Source organism: Sorex araneus, chromosome 1, assembly GCF_027595985.1.
Source record: "Sorex araneus isolate mSorAra2 chromosome 1, mSorAra2.pri, whole genome shotgun sequence".
Taxonomy (NCBI): Eukaryota; Metazoa; Chordata; class Mammalia; order Eulipotyphla; family Soricidae; genus Sorex; species Sorex araneus.
In genome coordinates, this window is record NC_073302.1 from 265,803,793 (window position 1) to 265,820,830 (window position 17,038).

The following is a 17,038-nucleotide window of genomic DNA, read 5'->3' on the forward strand; positions in this document are numbered from 1 at the left end:
GAAGTTGTCATATTAAAAGAAAAATAAAAATGATTATGTGTTTACTTACCTTCATAAATTGAACAAGTTGGACCAAATAGAGCAATAATCATTTGCACAGTAAATAGGGCTATCGCCAGCTTCCTGTGTCTGGGGATTGGCTTCAGCTTTTGACAAAATGTTTTTGGTTCCTTTAATTGGATTTGGTTGGCTTGATTTTCCTGTTTTTATTTAAAGTCTGATAACTCTGTCTAAAATCTACCTATTTTTGTCCACTGTAAATATTTAGATCTTGTCTTTGAAAATTTGTCTCTCATAATTATTCAAATACATTATGTATTTTCCATTTGTTCCCTACCTCTGGCAAAATCAATTCCACTAAAAAGTAAAGAATAAAGTTTTTGGATTTGTCAGTGCAGTCCATTGAGAGGCAAGTGGTATAGATTCTGGGTACCATGGGTATTTTGATTTCCAGTTTAGTTTTAAGTGTGTGCTCCTGTTTTTTAAATAACAAAGGGAAAGAGGCAGAACAAAGGATGTTTTTCTGACTTTCCATATAAAACAGAGACAGATTCAAGTGTGCAAACATTGAAGAATATTATTGTAGATTGAAACTTGAAAATTAAGCAAACATATTCAGAAAGGATGTCAGATAATTATTTCTAAGAATTATTCTTCTAAATTCCTAATAAGAATACTATATCATCAGGCCTCTATCTCAAGGCTTTGTAACATTTTCCCAACAGTGATCCCATCTGAATTTGTTTTCTTCCTTTGCTCTTTGACAGTCAGTTGATCCCCTAGTCTTATACCACAGACACCACTTATCCAGTTATCATCCGTGTCCCCCTTGAATGTCTTGGGGGCTCACAGGAATGCCACATGAAAATTATTCCTGAGTGAGAAATTCTCTACATGACATGCCTCAAAAATTAATTTTGGTGACAAAAGTTAAAGGAACTATATTTGCTTTTTTTTTTTGCATTTGAAATTGTGTCATTTTAATTATTTAGGTTTATGGCCGGAAATGTATTTTGAAATTTCAAATATAAATTTCCTTTGAAATTTCAAGTCAAATTGAATTTCAATTTCTTAGATGTTACTGAACAATCACAAGCCAGTCTACATAGTTTAAAAAAATAATTGTTTTAATCCCCACCCAGAAGATATTCTGAATTCATCACTAAATAGGTTTTGTAAAATTTCCAAGGTGATGTGGTAGGTTGTTGTTTCCCTTCGTCATTTGAATGAGAACCCATTATTCTCTTACATTCTTCAAATTCTTATGGGAAACAATATGTAAATATGTAAGAATTTAATCTTAAGAGCCTAAATAACAAGTTGGCCATAACTTTTAATTTTCTCCATAAAGTGGTTTATTTTATTCTATTTAGTGATTAAATCACTTTAATATAGTCAGAAATCACATGCTCAATAACCTGAACTATTTCCCTGGCCCAAATATTTTGTCATTTAACATTTAATCATGGATAAGAATGTTATTTTAAAACCTTCATTTAAAAAATGTTTACAAATATAGTATGATATAATATGACATTTATAGAGGCATTAACAAGTTAATACTTGAAAAATACATATTTTTTATAACATTTAATTTTTTATTAAAAATGAGTCAAATACTACATGTAAAGTTCTAAGCATGTAATCAAGAAGATGCATTTAGCTGTATTAAATATTACCTGCAAAAAAATCCATACATATTTTGACTTTTTGGTGTTGAGTTAAAGGGAGAAATTGGATCTATGTGTCCAATCCTTTCTCTAATATTTTCTAAAACTACGCAATTATACCACAGGAACTTAATTCCGTTAGACTGAAAGAATGATATATGTAGTTGAAACATAAAATCATGTTCGTGTATTAATTATAAAATCGTTTTTTTAAATGATCAGAGCGGTAAATTTATGAACTAAAGAAAATAATGGGGACCCTCTGCGCCTAAAGACTTTGATTCCAAAGATGTAACACATCCGGGCATCCAGCGCAGCATCCGATAGCGATGCACTGGGACACCGAACTGGGCTACAACTCTGTGCTGCCCGGCACGCCCTCGGCCCAGATAAATCCGGAGCCGCTGAGCGCGAATCGGACACTCTGCGCCTAAAGACTTTGAATTCAGAGACTTCTTACAACAATGCACTGGGACTGTGAGCTGGGCTATGTAATTTCTGGCAGAATTTTCCCTGGACTTTATACAGAAATCCAAAACCGCGCGGACTTAACATTTATAATTGTCAGCAATGTGAAACGGTTCCATTTGAACAGGTCTGACTTGGGGGGGAACTCCAAATAATAACAGTAAGTTTTTGTTGAAATATTGAAGGTTTTTAATGTAGCAGCCACCTCTCTGGACTGTGAACTAAGCAAAAGCCCCACGCTGGCCGACGCGGCGTGGCGTACACCATACTATGAGGCGCAGGAAGGGGGATGAGGGGGAAAAAAGAAAAAAAAAAAGGGAAAAGGGAAAAGGAAAAAAAAAAAGAGAGAGAGTTATGTACTTGTAGCAGTGGGGCTACATATCTCTTCATTTCCAGCAATGAAAAACTAATTATCAAATGTAGTAGGTCTGTCTCTCTTGGTTGGAAACTCCAACAACTATAGTGAGTTTTGTGTTGAATTATGGGATGTAATCAAGGTAAAGAAAAAATGAAGTGAAATTCATTAGTTATACAGTAGGGTGTAGGGGGTGGGGGCGGGGGATATACTGGGGTTTCTGGTGGTGGAATATGGGCACTGGTGAAGGGATGGGTGTTTGAATATTGTATAACTGACATATAAACCTGAGAACTTTGTAACTTTCCACATGGTGATTTAATAAAAATTAAAAAAAATAAAGAAAATAATGTTTCTTTTATATTCTGTAATTAATAATTTATGCAATCATATGTATTTAAAGTTATAACCTATGAAATGTATGGGCAATATTTTTTTGTGTGTGTATGTTTCCTACTATTGCAAATCAGTAGTCCACTTTGCAGCTGTATAACAGATGGTCAGCTTACTGTTAAAGTTTAAGTTTTCAATTTGGGACTATATGAACAAAACTATTGGTGAATATTCGTGTATAGACATGTTCCCAGGTTCTCTTCGGCAAAATACCTTGGAGTAGAGTTCTTTATCACTTGGCAAGTTTGCATACTTTTTTTTTTTTGCTTTTTGGGTCACACCCAAAGATGCACAGGGGTCACTCCTAGCACTGCGCTCAGGAGTTACTCCTGGTGGTGCTCAGGGGACCATATGAGATGCTGAGAATTGAATCTGGGTCAGCCACGTGCAAGGCAAACAACCTGCCCACTGTGCTATCGCTCCAGCCCCGAACAAATTTAAGAAAATTCAGATCGCCATTCAATATATTGTGCTGCAATTCCTACCAACATAGTTTTTATGTTAATGTGACTCAGTTGATTAAAGAGTTTTAATTTGAGTTTTAGTATGGCCAAAATATGAGCCTTTAACATATATCTCGGCAAGTTGTGTGTTTTTGAGAAATGTTCCTATCTTTTTCCTATTTTTTATTTAAGATTCTTATTACTGAGTTATGTGTTCTTTATACATTCGAGATGCTAGTCCTTTACATTGCAAATACTTCCTCCTGACTCCTGACTTATCTTTTATTACCTTAATAATGCTTATTTAAAAGTTGAAAAGGTTTTAATTTTAATAAGGTTCAATTTTTAATTTTTTATATATAGGTAATGCCTTTTTTAACCTAAGACATTTTTGATCATACCAAAGTTGCAAAGATTTTCCTTTTCTAGATTTTTTTTTACATCCCACCCCTCACCCCCCAAACCCCTCCCCCCCCGTGCGTGACTGATAATTTCACTTCCTTTTCTCTTTACCTTGATTACATTCCAGATTTCAACACACAACTCACTATTGTTGTTGGAGTTTCAAAACAGACTCACTATTTTTGTTGGAATTTATCCCCCAAGAATACAGCTCTATTGACAAGGAAATATTTGATAATAAGTTTTCTACTGATGAGAATGAAGAGATAAAAAGTTGCACGGCCGCGACTTTACAATTTCTGTATTATAGTTATTAAGTCCATGGAGATTTAAGTTGGAAAATGAATCATTTCCCTTCCTGGAACAGCATGTAGCAAAAGCTTAGTTCACAGTCTCCATACATGGTTGCAAGCACTTGCTGGAACCCCAAATCCTAAAGCTGTCTCTGGTTCCTGCTCGTTCCACATCCACTGGCTGTGCAAAGGCATGGCCACCTGGGTCGAAACTCGAGCTCTGGCCCGGGCTGAGACTGCCCCCATTTTTTCTAGATATTTTATGACTGTTATTTTTATGTTTAGTACAAAGATCCACTAAAAGTAGTGTGCGTTACTATATATTTCGTGATCATATTTCATATATATAGACATATGCCTATATATCTATATATCTCTATATATTACACACATGCATATATATATATATAGTTTGTGTCATCTGTCTTGAGTCACTATAAAGATGATCTGTTTATTTCTGATTTTCACCAAAGAGGCTGTTCTTTGTCTGACACATTAACCATTTGTTTCTCTATACACATATACACATAGTACATACACCTATAAAACAATCAAAACTATTTCTTCCTCATTCTTTCTACTTCTTTTCCTCTGGTAACCACCAAAGGTTTTAGTCAGAGTATTATTTTTGCTGTCTTTTGTGCAGTTTGTTTGCTTTCACTATTTGTATTACAAATATGAGTCAAACCATATGCTTTTCCCTTCTTCACTTATTTTGTTACACATATACTTCAAGTCAGACGGGAACGAAAGCACAGCGGGTAGGGCATTTGCCATACATACAGCCGACCCGAATTCAATTGTTCCGTCTCTCTTGGAGAGCCCAGCAACCTACTGAGAGTATCTTGCCGTCACAGCAGAGCCTGGCAAGCTCCCTGTGGCATATTGGATATGCCAAAAACAGTAACAACAAGTCTCACAATGGAGATATTACTGGTGCCCCCTTGAGCAAATCGATGAACAATGGGACTACAGCACTACAGTGCTATTACGTCCTAAGTGTTCAATATTTTATTCCATTTGTTTACCCAACATTCCTGTGAGGGGGGAACGGTTATCGGTTATTATACTCTGACATCTTTTTCAGATGTAATATTTTTGAAGTTTTACTTACAGGTATAGTATAACTTATTCAATGACAGAAGAACATTTTAGAAAAAATATAGCTAGACCACTGTGGAAACCATCAGCTTAAAAATATTCTACACAATATATTTATCAGCATTATCTACTATGTAGCTTGGTTGCAGAAATTTAAAAATTTGTTGCCACACAAATATATAACTCATCTTGGTTTCTCCGACCGTGAAAAATCAGACTTAGCCTATGAATGGTAATTATAACAAAATTGCTTATGAGAAAGTGGGAAAAGTTAAATAATTTCCATAAATATGTAATATAAAAACAGATTTTTCATAAAATGTATAGATTTCAATTAACTACTTTGAATAATGGAGACTTTGTTCTGTATTTTCCAGTTAAAAAAGAAAATAAAACTGAAGAATTTGCAAGATCTTTCAGTGAGTAGCTTTTGACAAGTGATCAAATCATTGAACATTTTTTCCCGAAAAATAATGTTCAGATGTAGTCTAAGTGTACGCCCTGTGACAGCATGAACATCCTTTTCTCTGTGTTGACATTTATTCTAATAATAGAAAATGTAGACAGAATATATTACTCCCCCACCAAACCTAAAAAGAACATTACTTTATTCTTCTGATATAAAATTCTTAATGGAAATGTCCTCAATGTTTAAGAATGGTTACAAAACTTCCTTTGACATTTGATTATATATTATCAAAATATAATAACTGTGGTAAACAAATTACAATCACTGTAGCTTCCAAAACAATTGTATTATTTAATAAACTATTGATTTTCCTAGCAAGATGATGGTATCCTCTGTTATCTCATAACATCAATAAACTATTTAAAAGCATGTAAATTACATATTTTTCTATAAGTAATATTTTTATCATTAGATTATTAAGAAAATTTTATAACATTTAAAAACAGAGTACATTAAATTCACCTACAGCTAAATTTCTTTCTTTTATATTCCTCTCAATAAATGCAAGGAGGAGATCATTATCTCACTTCAAAGATAATATAAGTAGGATGATATCTCATTGTTGTTTTGATTTGCCTCTTCCTGATGATTAGTGATGTAGAACATTTTCTCATGTGCCTTTCGGCCAGTTGAATTTCTTCTTTGAGAAAGTTTCTGTTCATTTCTAATAACCATTCATTGATGGGGTTGGATAATTTTTTCCTTGTAGAGTTCAAACAGGGCCTAATTTATCTTGATATTCATCATTACTAGAATATTGGGTAAGAAATTTTCTAATTCTATGGGCTGTTTTTGTGTATTGGTCACTTGCATTGGTCACTTCTTTTCAAGTAGCTTCTTAGTTTATCTTTGTTTCCACTCTCCTGGTAAGTGGTGTTTCATCTTTGCAGATGTCTTTGGCTACAATGTTATGGAAGGTTCTGCCTACATGTTCCTTCATGTACCTATGGATTCAGGTCTGATATTGAGATCTTTTAAATTTTTCAAAATTGATTCTTATTTTATCAAATCACTGTGAGATAGTTACAGAGCTTTCATAATTGAGTTTCAGTCCATACAATGATCCCATCCGTTGCACCCATCCCTCCACCGGTGTATATTTTCCCCCACCAATGACCCCAATATCCATCTGCCAACCTTTCCCCCCCTCGACCACTCCCAACCCCCTGCCCCACCCCCTACCTCTATGGCAAATTGTTTCCTTCCAACTTTCTCTCTAATTTGGGGCATTATGGTTTGCAATACAGATACTGAAGGGACATAATGTTTGGTCCTTTATCTACTTTAAGCACACATCTCTCATCCCATGAGATCTCTCCAACCATCATTGACTTAGAGATACCTTCTCTATCCCAGCTCATGAGGCAGGCTTTAATTCATATCTGACTTTTTTGCCTGGAGTTAAAGAGAAATCTGAGCTCATTATTTGCCAGAGAACAGAAAACTGAATAGAGAAACTGTGGTACATTTATAACAACGGAATACTTCTGAGTCACCAGGAAAAATTATATCCTGAAATTTGTTTATAAATGGATGGACATGGAGAGTATTAGGCTGAATGAAATGAGTCAGAGAGAGAGGGACAGCAGAAAGATTTCACTCATTTGTGGGATATTAGCAAAAAACTCCCAAATAATATGAGACTAATACCCAAGGTCATTAGTCATGTGCTCCTGGCCCATGGTTGGAAGGTTGCTCTAAGTGTTGGGTTATAAGGGCAAGTAAGGGTAGAAAAGGGACCACTGCAACTAGGATAGTTGGAAATGATTGCTCTGGACAAGAACAGAGTGCTAAAAGTAGATAAAGGGACAAACATGATAACCTTTCAGTACCTGTTGTGCAAACCATAATGCCAAATTGAGAGAGGCAGGGTGGCGAGAGAAAAAGTGCCTGCCATCTATGCAGGTTAGGTTGGGGTGGGGGGTGGGAGGGAAATGAGGGACATGGTGATGGGATATGTATATGCTTTAAGGTATGGGTGTTGGAACATTGTATGACTGAAATCCAACCACAACAGCTTTTATCAATAAAAAATAATAGTAATTTAAAAATAAATAAATCAAAGATAATATGAATAAATATAAAATATATGCCCTGAAGTATTTAAAGTATTTTTTAAAACATGGATACTGTAATAAAATAAATTTATAACTTCTTTATGTCATCCAAAGGTTGCTAGCTTTTCATATTTATCTGTTTACTTTTAAAAATTATTTTGAAAACAAACTGTTGGATTGGGCTTAATCCTGGCTCTGCACTCAAAGATCCCTCTTGGAAGTACTTAATCATATGCTTAATCATATGTGGTACCTGGGATTGAGCCCAAAATATTGACCTTGTGCAAGGCAAATATCTTGTCAGCTGTACTAGATCTTGGTCCTTTTGCCTCCACCTCCCTTTTTATAAATCAGGAATGTTCGTTTCTGATACCTCCATATAAAAATTAGTTGATACCACCATACAGATTTTAATTTGTAAATCTGATATTTATTTCATGAACTTATTTTTAAATATAGCTTGTTCATTGTATTGTTGATTTTATTTACTGTATTGCTATAATGCCATTTCCATTTCATTTCTAGTCCTTATATTACTCTTAAAATACTGTAAGCTAGAGGTATATGACTCTCTTTGATCAAATTCATATATGGTATTTTGACAAAAATAGTTATTTTCATTTTGTGATGAGACATCAATTTTTGTTATGTCTTATTAATAAAAATATAGATTTGGGGACTAAAAGATATAGATTTAATTTCCATCCTACCGCTTATCTGATCCTGAAAAATTAAAATCATTTTCCTGGTATTGAAGTACTTGATTGTAATGTTTATATTGAGAATGAGAAGAATAATTTGGCATTAAAACTACTGGCGGGAGAATTTTATAAAATTATTGGCTAAATAATAATCGAATTCACTGTATCACTGTCATCCTGTTGTTCATCAATTTACTCAAGCAGATGCCAGTAATGTCTCCATTCATCCCAACCCTGAGATTAGAGCAGCCCCTTCTTACTCATTTTTCCCAACAATTGGAGGCTCTTTTCAGGGTCAGGAAATGAGACCTGTTATTGTTCTGTATTTGGCATATCGAATACGCCATGGGGAGTTTGCCAGGCTCTTCTGTGCATATGGGATAATCTCAGTAGCTTGCCAGGCTCTCCCAGATATATATATGTATATTATATATTTCCCCTTATGATGATTTGTCGCATGGCCACTCATGTGTAAGGCTCAGCTCGAGCATGTGGAAGCAAAACTTAAATTAAATTCTTCAAAATTTGAACCAGTGGTCAAGAAGAATTGGGTGCAGGAGAAAGTTTCTTTTTCAAACAGGTTGAGCTATTTTTCAGCTATAATTTTTTGTTTGTTATAGTAAAATATGACATTTGGTTTAGAAGTTTACCTTTTAGTTAGAGGAGTTATTTGATAACTGTATGCGCAATTTCTTGTAACCCCTTCACAAGGGCGCCTGCCAGTCATGCAGTAAAATAGGAACAATGGCTTAAGGTCCACAAGAGTGACTTGATTAATGATCAATACTTGATTGTTTTGTGCAATCACTTTTTCTCTCATCTATATCAATGCTTGCTTCACTATGCTACATAAATGTACTGGGTGCCAGGACATGGGCCCAGTGAGTTAAGCTAATTTTGTGGGTGCTTATGAAAATGACAGATAGGGCAGGATGTGTTTTTTCCTAATCAAAATCCTGTGCTTCTACTGAGGCTGCTGCTCTTGCCTAGCAGGACAGCCCACCAGCTGGTGTAAATGGGGTCCTCTAAATTTTATGTGATGTCTCCATGTCTCCTTTCATTATGACCCCCCCAAATTTTGGAGCTCATGTGGGATCTGATGGTGGATCCCAGCATGTGGTCTACCCAAGTTCAACCCTGTCATCTTATATGTACTCCTGGGAACAGCCAGGAGTAATTTTTGAGTTTAGAGCCAGGAGTAAACCCTGTGCATCACCAGGTGTGAGCCAAAAGGAAAAAAAATAAATAAATAAAATCCTGGTATTTTTGTCATTAAATTTTCAAATTTCAAAAATTAAAATTTCAAATAATCAGGACAAAAATTGCTGATTTTTTGATTGTGCTTTTGATTGCACACCCTAAATATGAATGCAACAATTTTAGATTGAAAGAGGTTTATAATGTCTACTTTCATTACATCTATCTACTATCCTCACTATGTAATCTATCGTGCTGTACTGCCAAGTGGTAAGTTATTTCCAAACCATTTCTAAAAGAGAGTTTTAGAAATGGAGTTTAGAAATAATTTACCTTATTTCACAAAAAAGATAATATTTTTTAAAATAAATATGCCACGTGGTAAAAATTTTCTGTCTACAAACAAGACATGATAGAATAATTTTAAAAACCTTTAATAAATTGATAATGAAACTTTTAATTGGAAATATTCAAATCAGATATTTATTAAGGACCAAAGTCTTATTTCACAAGCTAACTTCTCTATTTAGATGGAAAAACATGGAATATGAATGAAGAAGTGCAATTTTTCTATCTGTTACTTAAAACAAAAAAACAAAGAGTTAAACATTAACATCTACTACTACTTTCGTATGCAAGGTAATTATAAACTCATTTGAGTTGCTCAATATGAAAATGGATTCCTTCTATTGACATTAAACCTACTTGTCTAATATTCATTCATACATTAACTTTGTGAAGCTAACTGTGGAGCGAACACTGAGGTGGTCTGCTCATCAATTTCTTTATGACTCTAAGTAATCATATTTGTGAGCATCACTTAGCTCAGTATTCCTGGAAAGGGAAATCTAAAATGTTTTTATATAAAAGAAAATATGCCAACAAATAGTAAATTTCTTTGGCTAGTTTAATAAAAGTACTTAATTATATTAGATAATTCACTCAAAAATGAAAATACTTATGTGGATTAAATTAATCATTACCTAAAAACTCCACACTGCAAAATCACCTTTGTGTTCCCAGCTGGACTCCAGTGGTTGGGACAAGCCTCATCCAGAAATTAATCTGTTGAAAAATTCAGGTATGCAGATTTTGTGACTGAAATCTCCAAGTTTTCATGGAATCAGGTAGGGCTACTTCCCGCCATCTCTCTGTACTTCCGAAAGCCCTGGCAATCACACACACCCCAAAGCTATCACCCAGTAAAACTTAACTCCAGCTATATCACACATTAAAATTTTTGGACTTTCTGGAACAACATCTCCAACTCTACAATACTCTATAAATCAGGAGTAACACACAAGTCTGTAAGGCATGTGATGTAGAAGGCAATCAGTTTTGATAAACAAAATAGAAATACAAAAGGCTTAGCCTGTAAGAACATTTTAGTAATCTCTAATACAGGGGCTTAGTGGCTCTGTGAAGAGGTACAACAATCTTCACTAATTTCCTCGTAGGGAAACTTTCTTATCACTCTTTTAGTGAATTATTTAAAACAAGCAATACAATATAAGTTATTGAGGGCCTGCTATGGGGACAAGCTGAACGGGTGGGTGGGAAAATTGGAAGTAATGGTGGTGGGAAGATGCATTGGTGGTGGCACTGGTTTTGGAATATTGAATGTAGGTAAAAACTCAGCAAAAACAATTTTTGTAAAAAATAAATAAGATGGCACACATGAAAAACGATTAAAGACAACAAAAAGTAGAACCAAAGCTGTAGGAGAAAAATTTATAACGTGAAGGGCTAATTGAGAGACATGCAGAATGCAGAAGAAAAAGAGATTAAAAACAGCATGTACAAAATTAATGAATTAATTAATCATTACTTTCTACTTTATTTTAACAGTTATAATCACCATTCTTTATTACTGGGTCTGACAAAGAATCTACTGGAATGCATTTAAGGGTGGCAGAGATATTGAGAAAAATGCAGATAATCCATAAATCAGCAGCTGCTAACAAAAATACTGGTTTATAAATTTAGTACAGACAGTACAAATTTGGACAAATACTTTTGCACATCATTGGATATGATTATATTTTTACTTTTATGATATCACTGCATCAAAACTTTAATTATTGTTTAAGCAACTAAAACCAACAGTTAATTTTTATAAGAGTGTAGATTATAACGGTTTAGAATGCTAGAAATTCAATTAGATACATAATAAATTAGGGCTTAAAATAATAGCAGCAGCAAAAAACTTAGTACATAATAAATAAATCCCTATGTTTTTCTAAATACATTCTTTAAAACAATTTTTTAATTAATTCTATTAAGAATTAATCAGTCATAGGATTCCTACACCATTTCAGAAACATTTTGCAAGTACTCTGTCATGTAATTTTGAAAATGCAGTAATCTTGAAGTCTGAATACTAGATTTTCTGCCTATTACTATTTATATTAAAACTCAAATTTTTAATGCATCACAAGAAATAGAAATAATACTTAAGTCTAAGTTATCTAAATTCTACTTTATTTCTTTGTAAAATGATGTACTATATATTTCTTTTGCAAATTGAAAAATATTACTAAATGAAGTTTACAACTAATGACTGGCTTTCAGGTATGACTGCTGGTAAAGTAATAGTTAACAACAGAGTAGTAAATTAAACAAGTGAAAGCATAAATATAAATTAGTATTGTCTTTTAGAATTTAAGTTATTATTATTTACATAATTCATTGACATTTTTCATCTAGCTGGATAGTTTTATCAGAAAAAATAATGCAAGATAGAATAATAACGTTTAGTACATACTTAGATTGTGATTTATGATAAGATATGTACAAAAATTAAAATATACAATAAGGCTATAATCTACATGCATATATTATCTGCATAAATGTACAACTTGCATGTTTAAATTGCATTCATAAAATAAAGTATTGTAGACATTAAGAAACATGCTGAAAGTTTACATTACATTGTATGATAAAGTTTGGTAGACTAAATGCAATTTTCGGTCAGAAAATACAAGCAGTATGATTGATGCAGGTATGTTTATATATTTTTTAATGTCATGTATCGGTGATTTTAGCAAAACATCCTGGAGTATACTAAATTAAATAAGTAATAAACTTTCCCTTAGAAGAACCATGAAAAATCATGAAAAATTGACCAGAAAGTATAGAGTTCCTTCTATGCTCTGTTCCCAATAGGCACTGATTCCCTGTAGTTTGTATCTGCTACTGGAAGGGCATAAACCACTCCCCCATACATCTCTGTTATTTAAAAAAAAAAGAGCCTGGTAGCTCCCCGTGTTGTTCTATATACCAAGTACAGTAACAATAACAGGTCTCATTCCCCTGATGCTGAAAAGAGCCTCCAATCACTGGGAAAAATGAGTAAGGAGAGGCTGCTAAAATCTCAGGGCTGGGATGAATGGAGACGTTACTGGCACCTGCTCGAGTGCTGGAGTAAATCAATGAACAACGGGATGACAGAGATACAGTGATAGAAGAATCAATGAAATTACTAAGAAGAACAGGACCAGGGAAAATAAAAACACTGAGAATTCCTTAGATTTTGCAAGTCAAAAATTATCTGTTCACATTAGATATACTATATTTATACCATTGTTTAAATAATAACTGGTACTTCTGTATTTCTAGTAATGTATTATTATATGTGACTTAGATTGCAAAATCTTAATTGTCTGCCTAATTTTCTTTGTAGAATTATCTCAAATTTTAGCATATTATTGGAAAAACCATATTATTGGCTTTCATATTTTATGTCAAACATAACAGCAACACCGGCCTGAATTGGATCTGCACTACCCTAGTTGCACGATTTAGAAAAATGACCATAAACCATTTACTTTTTAAAAAACAACTCACATTTTTCTTATGTTTAAATTTTTTGTTCAAAATTATATTTAGTATGTTCACAAATATATAAGTATGTTCGACATCTTATAGCCTAGTTCTCCCTCTCCAAGAACCTGGCAAGCTATCAAGAGCTTCCTGCCCATGTAGAAGAGCCTGGCAAGCTCCCTGTGGCATATATTTATGCCAAATACAGTAACAATGATAAATCTCATTCCCCTGACCCTGAAAGAGCCTCTAATGTGGCCCTATTGGGAAGGATGAGTAAAGAGAGGCTGCTAAAATCTCAGGACTAGGACGAATAAAGGCGTTACTGGCCTACTCGAACAAATCGATGATCAAGGAGATGATAGTAATAGTGATAGTGATGTTCACAAGTGACTGCATCAGAACATAGGCCTCAGGCAAAGGTCCACACCACAATTTTGATATACATCCTAGAATATTATCATAGTCTGGATAAAATTCAAGGTAATAGAAATGAGAGAAGAATTGGAAGCATGTCAAGGAGAAGAAAAGTTTTATTATTCTGATTAGTTAAAACTTGTTTTGCCATATTATATATATTTTTAAATTTTGTTTGTTTTAATCTCTGGATTACAAACTGGGGTTGCTTAGAGACTAATCTTAAATCTGTGCTTGGGATCTCCTCTGGTGCTGTTTTGGATCAAACTAGTTCTCCCACATAAAAATAACATGATAACATGCTCAGTCCCTTTAGCTACCTCCCTAGTTTTCTAAGTTTTGCAATTGCATTATAATTTTATTGTAGAAAATAAAATGTTAAGGAATGAGGAAGGAAAGGAAATAAAAATGCTGAATATTAGACATATCATTCATTTACCCACTTAATATTCATTTACTTTTCACAATATTGGGGGCAAAATCCATAAGTAGTTCTAACGTTGTGGAATTGGGTCATGTATATAAATGAAATTTACGACTTTTAGGAGATTAACTAATAAACACTGCCAACGTACATATAAGGTACATATCAATTATAGGGTTAGATTTTAAGAATGTATCTTACTTTATTGTCTCTATTCTTTGCACTATAACTGAACATGTTACACTGTAGACTATACTGAAACTGAAGAGTAAGAAACATTCAAAACATGCTTTCTGTTCTGCAGTTGTGTGCTAAATAGTTGTAAAAATGTAGCAATTTGTGAATATCAGACCTGGAAAAAATAACATATGTAACTTGTAATAAGAACCCTTACACAGTGTGTAGCAGCAAATTAATGTCTTTTTTTTGTGTGTCTGTGTATAGTATGTTAACACTAAGAAAAATTTCTCTGAGATGAATGTTTCTAATTAAATTATTTGTGTGTGAATATACATATAAATATTATGTTTTAGGTCACAAAAAAGGCAATTCATGCTTGTAAACACTGTTTAACACTTGTAATTATTAAACCTGAGGAAAGAACTTTATTGCCAACCCTTAGGCATGAGGATACTATATAAACTAACAAATGTATTTCAGAATGAAAAATTCAGTAGACATATGTAATAAGCCTACTTAAGTACCATGAAAGCAATTAAAAATATTTATAGACAATCTCTTGTGAAAGCAAAATTCAACTATTTTTCTGGAAGATTACTTTATTGTAAATAATATAGTTACCATCTTGCCTTCATCGTATTCTGTACTAATTGCCTTTTTTTCCCCTCTTTTTAGAGCCTGTGAAATAGATTTAAGCAGCAAAGTCAACAACAGTTAATGTGATTAAAACAGCATTCTTAATAAGAATTTTGTTCTAAGTTTTATTAATGTTTATTTTAAAATCTTCTTGTATTGTGGAGCCATCTGTTTCTTGCCTGTCATGGTAACTAAGTTCTGTAATCATAGGACTCAGGGGAGATCATAATTTTTCTTCATGCTATATGACACATTCTACTATTATTCAAAACAGTTTGATTCAAAACCTTAAGGAACTCAGAAGAAACTGGTGACAAAATTAAAACTATGTTCTCGGTAAGGTTAGGTGTTTTTTTCCTTTTTATCATTTTTTTCTCGATATCTGCATTCACAGTTAGTTCATTCTGAGTGACTAGGTCATAAATTTTTCCCTCTCTTGACAGAAAAAAAAAGATCTCAAGTCAGTCAACGAGTCACATTTTTTAACTTCTAAAATTCTTACTAAAACAGCAGCAATATTCTTTTTGAATATATGACTTTCAAATCACCTTTTGAGCATATTGAAATCAATTAAACAATAAGTATATTCTCATTTACAAAAGAAATCAATCAGCTGTCATTTTTGACTGATTATTCTTAGTCAGAGTGGTATTTAATCTGCGAATTTATTACACATTTTTCTTCTATAAAATGGCATAGATATTAAAGTGGTGACTCGTAGTAAGTGGACAAAAAAATCAAGTTCTTTCTCCACACCTTCACTGAAGTCATCATCAAATTATATAATTTGTTGTTCTTGAAGAAGGTAGTTTAATTTGATTACCTATTTAGTTGAAATGTCTACTTTGGTACCAAGGAGAGAAACATTAGTAAAAATGAAAAGTAAATTAGATGTTCTGTGAAAATTAAGTTAAATATATCATATTAATATGAGTCTCGTTATTCTTTCAAAATACCTGATACACTATTTTTCACTTTAATATATGCAATGTGGGATTGAGAACATTTTGTGTGGATATATGAACCTAGCCAATATTCCAGGAATACTCTTAAAATCACCGGTAACAGTGATTGCTTTAAATAAGTTTCAGAAATGTTTTCTGCATCCATATTTTGAGATTATCAAATTGTATCCATATATAATGCTGTGACATAATGCATGAAATATGCACAGATTGACCAATTTTACCACTAAAATATCTCTAACTTCTAGTTATGTTCATAATAAAATGTCTATTTTGTCAGTACTATGGTGCTTTAATATTTTCCTAATGTTGATACAACCTCATCGCCTATACCAGGGAACAGAGTTTTTTCCCACTCGTGGAACATAACGGCCTTACTCTGACTTTTTTGATTTTTAAATATCTAAAAAAAAAAATCCTTTCTCAGAAAATACTTTTTATTTTTATTAAATTTCATTTGTTTTATACTTCTATTACAATTTTGGTGAGTAGGATAGTTTACATTACTAACTTCCCTCTACACTCTTGTGAAGTTTTGTAGTTTTGTTTCTAGATTAGAAAAGCAAAGACAATGGGGCTACAGCAATAGCACAGTGGGTAGGGCATTTGCCTTGCATGAGGCCGACCCGGTTTCGATTCCCAGCATCCCATATGGTCCCCTGAGCACTGCCAGGAGTAATTCCTGAGTGCAAAGCCAGGAGTAACCCCTGTGTATCGTAGGGTGTGACCCAAAAAAAGCAAAAAAAAAAAAAAAAAAAAAAAAAAAGACAAGATCTACATGGCAGTTAAAGACTAACAGTGTAAAAAAGTGTAAAAATAAGATTTTAATGAATCTATGAGTGTTATTTTCATGATAAGTACATTTTTAGTAAATATATTAAATTCTGTTAATAAAATGCACAAACTATCAAGGAAGTTGCATATTGTCACTGTGTATTTATGTACAGAAAAAATAACAGAAAATTTACGTATAATCAATTAAAGTTATAATTAAATAAGCAACTATTTAAAATTATAAAATAGGACTACATTTATTTAGACTCTA